Source organism: Ahaetulla prasina, chromosome 1 (assembly GCF_028640845.1).
Source record: "Ahaetulla prasina isolate Xishuangbanna chromosome 1, ASM2864084v1, whole genome shotgun sequence".
NCBI lineage: Eukaryota > Metazoa > Chordata > Lepidosauria > Squamata > Colubridae > Ahaetulla > Ahaetulla prasina.
In genome coordinates this window covers 77,020,560-77,029,119 of record NC_080539.1, presented here as the reverse complement: position 1 = coordinate 77,029,119, position 8,560 = coordinate 77,020,560, and positions in this window count along the sequence as shown.

The following is an 8,560-nucleotide window of genomic DNA, read 5'->3' as shown; positions in this document are numbered from 1 at the left end:
TTCTCTGTCTGGAACCCACACTGCATATCGGACATTAGTACAATTGAGCGTGTCCAGAAATATTTCACAAGAAGAATCCTCCACTCCTCTGCTCGCAACAAAATATCTTATGCCACCAGACTTGAAATCCTGGGTTTAGAAAATTTAGAACTATGCCGCCTTCGGTATGAACTGAGCATAGCTCATAAAATCATCTGCTACAATGTCCTTCCTGTCAATGACTACTTCAGCTTCAACTACAACATTACACGAGCATACAATAGATTCAAACTTAAAGTGAACTGCTCCAATCTCGATTGCAGAAAATATGACTTCAGTAACAGAGTTGTTAATGCCTGGAATGCACTACCAGACTCTGTGGTATCTACTCAAAACCCCCAAAACTTTAACCTAAGACTGGCTACTGTTGACCTCACCCCATTCCTAAGAGATCTGTAAGGGGCATGCAAAAGAGCATCAGCGTGCCTATTGTCCCTGTCCTAATGTTCCCTTTAATAGTATTCATTTTATGTATTCAATTCATGCTTATTCTTATATATATATTATTTAATATGTACTCAACAAAATTAATAAATAAATAAATTCACACATCTGTAGAACATCTAGTTTTCTGTGTGATGTTCCGTAGCTGAATCAACATGAAGAGTGTCTCATTATTTCTTCTCCAGTGTTTATGTCAGAGGGGGATTTTAACCGGTGTGCAACATTAAGGGAAGTTTTCTTCAAGTCTTAGTAATCATCTCTTGACATGTTTAAGGACATAACATAACATAACAACAGAGTTGGAAGGGACCTTGGAGGCCTTCTAGTCCAACCCCCTGCCCAGGCAGGAAACCCTACACCATCTCAGTCAGATGGTTATCCAATATTTTCTTAAAAATTTCCAGTGTTGGAGCATTCACAACTTCTGCAGGCAAGTCGTTCCACTTATTAATTGTTCTAACTGTCAGGAAATTTCTCCTTAGTTCTAAGTTGCTTCTTTCTTTGATCAGTTTCCACCCATTGCTTCTTGTTCTACCCTCAGGTGCTTTGGAGAACAGCCCGACTCCCTCTTCTTTGTGGCAACCCCTGAGATATTGGAACACAGCTATCATGTCTCCCCTAGTCCTTCTTTTTATTAAACTAGACATACCCAGTTCCTGCAACCGTTCTTCATATGTTTTATCCTCCAGTCCCCTAATCATCTTTGTTGCTCTTCTCTGCACTCTTTCTAGAGTCTCAACATCTTTTTTACATCGTGGCGACCAAAACTGGATGCAATATTCCAAGTGTGACCTTACCAAGGCATTATAAAGTGGTACTAACACTTCACGTGATCTTGATTCTATCCCTCTGTTTATGCAGCCCAGAACTGTGTTGGCTTTTTTCACAGCTGCTGCATACTGCTGGCTCATATCTAAATGGTTATCCACTAGGACTCCAAGATCCCTCTCACAGGTACTACTATTGAGCAAGGTACCACATATACGGTACCGGTGCATTTTGTTTTTTTGGCCTAAATGTAGAACCTTACTTTTTTCACTGTTGAATTTCATTTTGTTAGATAGCGCCCAATGTTCAAGTCTGTCAAGATCTTTCTGTAACTTGAGCCTATCTTCTGGAGTGTTGGCTATTCCTGCCAGCTTGGTGTCATCTGCAAATTTGATGAGTTCCTCATCTATCCCCTCGTCCAAGTCATTGATGAAGATGTTGAAGAGTACTGGGCCTAAAACAGAGCCTTGGGGTACTCCACTGCATACTTCCCTTCATGTGGATGTAGTTCCGTTGAGGACTACACGTTGAGTGCGGTTGGTCAGCCAGTTACGAATCCATGGTGGTGGTGCTGTCTAACCCACATTTTTCTACTTTATCTAGGTAGGTTATGGTCTACTTTATCAAATGCTTTACTGAAGTCCAAGTAAATTATATCGACAGCATTCCTCTGGTCTACTAATTTTGTCATTTTGTCAAAGAATGCGATAAGATTAGTCTGGCATGATCTGTTTTTGACAAACCCATGTTGGCTTTTGGTTATTACTTTGTTTGCTTCTAGGTGTTCGGTGATTCATTGCTTGATTATCTTTTCCAGAATCTTCCCCGGTATTGAGGTCAGGCTGATAGGTCTGTAGTTTCCTGGATCTGTTTTTTTTCCTTTTTTGAAGATGGGAACTACATCAGCTCTTTTCCAGTCCTCTGGCAGCTCCCCTGTGCTCCAGGATTTTTGAAAGATATAGTTCAGTGGTTCTGGAATCACATCTGCCAGTTCCTTCAGAACCTTGGGGTGTAATCCATCCGGTCCTGGTGATTTGAACTTGTCTAGGGTAGATAGGTGTTCACTTACCATTTTCTTCCCTATTTTAACTTGTGTTTCTAATCTGTTTTTTGTAGTGCTGTTTTTGATAGGTTGGATTATTTTTTCCTTTTGTGTAAAGACAGATGCAAAATATGAGTTAAGTAGATCTGCTTTCTCCCTGTTGCTTGTCATCTTCTTGCCACTTTCTCCCAGCAATGGGCCAATTGTTTCCTTGACTTTTTTCTTGTTTTTAACATGTTGGAAGAAGCTTTTTTGTTATTTTTTACTTTTGTCGCTAGCCTTTGTTCATTGTGAGCCTTAGCTTTCCTCACTTCATCTTTACAGGCTCGGGCTATTTGCTGATATTCTGCCTTAGCTATTTGCCCCTCTTTCCACTTTTTATATTTGTCCTTTTTGTCTTTCAATTTGTCAGATAGTTCTTTATGCATCCATGCTGGTTTCTTTTGAGATCTATTATTTTTCTTCTTCATTGGTATTGCTTCAGACTGCGCTTTTATAATCTCACTTTTCAAAATTTCCCAAGCTTCTTGAGTCGTTTTCCCCCTGAGGATTGTCATCCATTGAATCCTTCTTAAGCTCTCTCTAAGTTTATTGAAATTAGCTCTCTTAAAGTCCAAGACTCTAGTTTGACTTTGTTCTACTACTTGTATTTGTTTAATGTTGAATTCCAATATTGCGTGATCACTTGCCCCCAAGGTTCCTGTAGCTTCAACACCTTCTATCATTTCATCTCTGTTAGTGAGAATTAAGTCCAGTATGGCTGATCCCCTTGTCGCCTTCTCTATTTTTTGGGAAACAAAGTTGTCTGCTAGGTTTGTTAGGAACCTGTTGGATCTTCCACTTGGTGCAGAATTTGTTTCCCAGTTGATGTCAGGGTAGTTAAAATTCCCCATTACTACTGTGATCCTACATACCTTAGTTAGCTGACTAGAAAAAGTTCATCTACTTCCTCTGTTTGGTTGGGTGGCCTATAGTATAGACCTATGGCAATATCGTTTTTCACCCCTTTTATATTGACCCAAATACATTCAAGATGATTTTCATCATTGTTGTGCTCTATTTCTGTAGAGATGTAGTTATTTCTTATATATAGTGCAACTCCACCTCCTCTTTTATTTGGTCTATTTCTTTTAAATAATTTATATCCCTCTAGCTGTATGTTCCATTTGTCAGTTTCATCCCACCAAGTTTCCGTAATGGCAACAATATCATATCTACCCTCATTTACTTGAATTTCTAATTCACCCTGTTTATTCCTCATACTCTGTGCATTGGTGTATAGACATTTGAGTCCATTTGGATTGGCCTTGTGTTTACTGTCTACATAACCTGTGTTGACTGCCCCTACTTTCTTGCCACCTGTTGGTTTAGTGCACATGGTATGGCACTCACTGTTAAATGCTTGGTTTTGCTTGATAGCAGGGCTGATAGTCTTACCCATATAGACATCTATGTTACATGCACTCATAACTCTTTTAGTTTTCGATTGCTGGGGACAGAAATTTTCTGTATCAGTTAATTCTCTGTCCCCACTGTTCAGTTTAAAATCTCCATTTAGTTTTTCTGGCAACAATTTAGAAAAGGTTTGCCTCCAGGATGGTGATGATGATGAATGATGATGATTTTCCAAATGTAGACCACACCTCTGAGGTTTTTTTTTAATCCTCCCCTTCCATCCAAATCTAACCATGATTAATCCTGTTTAGTTTTGTAAGATGGACTAAATAATGCCACCCTTTATATCACCTAAGTACTGATTCCAGTTTTGCTTCTTTTTGGTACCAAAGGCCGAAACAGAATCTGGAAATCTGGAATTTTAAATGGATGGAAGCTTTTATATATATGTAAACTTCAAATAATGGACCCACCATTCATAGTATCACAGTCTTCCCCTAATTGACTATTGACCTAATTAACTATTTAATTAATTAATTAATTATTAACTAATTAATAGTTAATTAATTAACTAATTAATAGTTAATTAATTAATTAACTATTATCTAATTAATTATTCACCTCACCCCATTCCTAAGAGGTCTGTAAGGGGCGTGCATAAGAGCACAAGCGTGCCTACTGTTCCTGTCCTATTGTTCCCTTTCGTTATATTCAATTAATATAGTTATTACATACTCATATATATATGCTTCTATATTGTATAGTTATTTCATGCTTATGCTTATATATACTGTGTGACAAAATAAATAAATAAAATAAATAAATAAAATAATCATAGTATCACAGTCTTCCCGTAATCAATCAGTCTTCCCCTAATTACTGCTATATTTGGGAGTCTGTATACTATTAAAGCTCCATAAAAATAGCATTAGGTAAAATTCCAATTCACTTTTTAATAGAGCAAAGTATTAAGAGTTTGGCAAAAAACTATCTCGAGCCAGATAATTGCAAACTATAAGTCAGTGTGATACAGTGATTAAGGTGCTGGCAAAACTGATATCTGAGTGTATCCACTGCTACTGAAGTTCATCAGGTAATGGGGGAACCTAACAGAATAGTTACTGTGTGGGACAGAGGAGAGAACACTTTAGATGTTGCTTCAAGCCCAAAGATAGGAAGGTTGAGGTTTTGGATTAAGAGTGGAAAGACCCAGGTTCTTTCACCTCAGATGCTCATTGAGTCCTTTTTGTGTCAGTAGTCCTCTAAGTTCAACCTCCTTTACAGATTTCAAAAACTGCAGTGCTTTGTACATGAGCCCTGAATAAAAGGTAGGATATAAATCTAATAAATATATAAGAATGTGCATTTGACCCCTGCACAGTTCATATTGAGAATATTAGTGCAAAGTCTAGGGGCTGCAAATCGTGGTTTGGCAGCCAGTATAGTTGAAGCTGCAGTTTGTAGAGAGGGAGAAATAGACTCTGGTACTGTAAAATGTTCTAAAGATGCTTTTTGTTTTCTTCTGGAGAAATTGAATACTACAATCCTTCCATATTTCTTTGCCCTCAGATTAAATTGCTTTTGAGACCCAACTGCAATGCCGTTCCACCTGAGTATATCCTATTAGCTATTTCTCTTTCTTCTTGAGAAACTGTGAGAAGTTCTAGAAGTTCACAATAAGTATTTGGAAGTTTGTTGTTTAAGGACGGCATGAATGCAACTATATAATTCACTAATGCTGAATATTATTGGTAAAAAGTACAGGCTAGTCTATGGCTAGCCACTGATCAAATTAGTTTGACATCATTTTTTAAAAATTTCTTCTACCAAATGCAACATTTCAACCATGGGGATTGATTTAACTTCACCAATCTGGGAAAATCAAAACAGGCCTGGAGGAGGGACTACTAGGGCTATAGATTATATGGGAAGTTTAAAAAAAAATCCTACAAGAAGGCAAACTCTTTCTGCATGTTTGCTAAGAAACAAACATGGTTACACCACATCCACATTGTCATCAGAAATCAAGCTTGACTTGATGAAAATCTTTCCTTTTTTAAAATTCTCACTCCTATTTTATTCTGCTTCATGCTACTGCAATAGTAATATTAAATGATGAACTTTTGTTTGTGCTGATAAATCCATTTTTAAAATGTAGCATAATGATCTCAGCAGTCCCCTGCTAGATCAGACACCTGGCCCATCTAAACTACGAGTCTGTTGTCCTATCAAAAAGCATAGGGAAGCCCACTAATCTCCCAGGGGCAGTCATGTTGCCATCAAGGCTAATAGCCATTGATTCCCATGTCAATGAATTGGTCTAACCCATTTTTAATCCAAAAAGGTGATTTTAGTTTTGCTGCTTAATGGAAGTACACTTTCTCATCTGTTTAGCATTGTGTCTGGGGGTTCGGGTGGGGGTTCAGGTAAGACCAATTTAAATTTAAGCTGCTTTTCCTTTTAGGTAAATATGGATATTACTTTGTACTGTACTCTTTTTAAAATTCACTTTTATGAGTCACCTAAAAGACTTGATACTGTTACAAAGGCAGGACAAATTAACTGTTTTTTTTTTTAAATTAAGACAAATATGTAAAAAAGGCACCAGCAGGTGGCAGCACCTGGTTCATCTTTTCTGAACTTGCAACTTAAGAAAGGTCATTCCAGGCTAGTCTTTGGATGGGAGACCACTCAGAAATCTTGGAGTTGTAGGCTACATTGAGAACTAAAACAAAACAAATAAGAAAATAGATACCATCCCTGAAGCATTTTCATCACATAGTTAAAAAAATAGCATGGATGCAGTCAACAGGAATGAAGTTTAATTTCTGAATATCTTTACCTTTCCATTCTTTCCAAGCATGCAAGTAAAAGACGTTAGACCCTCATCTACATACCTAGCAAATGAGCTGGTATGTCTTAGCCGCTAGAAATGGGTCAAACAAACAAAATTAAAATGGTCAGATCCAGTGGTGGGCTGCTGCTGTTTCAGACCGGTTCGAGCAAACTGGTAGTTGCAACCTGCGGGTGGCTGCCCACCCATCCAGGTGCAATCCTGTCCTATATTGCTGTGTTTTTGACACAGCATGCACGGAATGCCCGTGCAAGCGAATTGCTGTGTTTTTTGACACACACGCATGTGTGTGCGCACGCTCACATTTCCGGTTGCTGGTTGTTACAGTCTGTGATGCCCACCTCTGGTCAGACCTATATGGAGTGCAGAAGCAATCACACAGACACAACACATTACATAAAAGAAAACACAGATGCCTCCTTTGGCTATTGGGAACGATTCTAAAAATGGTGTTCTATAAGCTTTTCTGTAACTTGTTTGAGTGAATGAATGAATGAATGAATGAATGAATGAATGAATGAATGAATAAATAAATAAATAAATAAATAAATAAGGGTTGGGTCTCATTTTTGTTTGGCTGATTAACATTTGATGAATTAAAGAAAGAGGAAGATCAAAATAAGCCACGATACGCTGCCTTTTGTGCTTCCTTTTTATTGGGCTTTGCCTTATATTGCCTCTTCCCTCAACCACATTCTGAAAAAAAGTACAAACATCCCTCTTCTTCCCCTTTTACTGTAGTTTTTAAGTTTCTTTTCTGAGAGCTGTTAAGTCTTAAGGGAGAAAAAGCATTAAAATAGATCACTCCACGAAACAAAATTATTTTATTTCTAGCTACCTGAGACACTTTGAAGGTGATCCTTATTTCACTTTTCGATTATTTTCTTCTCCGTTTCTATTTTCTTTAGCGCTCAATGAAAGTAAGGGACATTTGCTTCAGATGTAGCTGCAGATCTACCACAGAAAAAGTGGTTATTGTTTTATAGGAGAAATTAAGGTTCTGATCTTTGTGGGCCATGAATAACATGTTAGTTCATCAGCCAAACGCATCCTCTGTGGCCATAAATTTAAGCAGACTTTAATAGTGAACGATTGCCTTCTTGCATTAATGAATTTACTTCCCGCTAAACTAGGACAGTTCACAGTGATCAGTTCCAGCTTTCTAAAGATTTCCAGTGGCTTGTGCTGTTATGTTTACTGCTGAGGTAAGAGGTTTGAGCTTGCAGTCCTAAGCAAGAATGTCAGATGACTATTACAATTTCACCCCAATCAAATAAACAACAAAGATGGGACTCCAGTATATATTTAAAATACAAAAGAAGCACAAAATTCTTTTACTGCTTGCTTTTTGTGTTGCAATTTCTCACCCCAGCACAATGAGGACCTGCAAAAGTTTGACGGCAGGATGGGAAAATTGGTTGGCAGGAAATTCTATTTTTAATCTTGCTTCCATATCTCTTTCTGGGTTAATTAATCCTTCTTTTCAATAATATGGACTTTGAATGGACACATGGAGCCATTCGCTTCCTATCTGCTCTAATTTCACTCATCTGCCAGGTAAATACAAATTATGTGCTTGCTGTGGGAAGTTATTTTTAAATAAAAAATCAGCTTTAACTGCATCATTCTCCTTAAAATTATACATTTATTTAGGTGAATATAATTTTTAAAAATCATGTTGTTTGCCTTCTCCTGATTTCATACCCCAAATCAGAGGTCAGCTCTGTTGGGCTCCTACCATGGATCTCAGAGCTAAATTCCTAGCATATCCTATTAATTGATCCTACTATATGCCTACTAAAAATGTAAAGCCTTATTGAGGGTGGGAATTAAGGGCAATTTCCCCCCCAATTTGTTTGTGTGTCTTTATGATTCTTGTCACTTTTGATGTTTTTGTCACTTTTCCAATATTTCTACAGGGTTTTTTTTTGTATTCTTCTCAGATCTGTACTTCCTGTTTTTCTATTGCATCTGCTTCTCCCTTGAGGGCACTTCTACTACACTTGTATTCCCCAGTC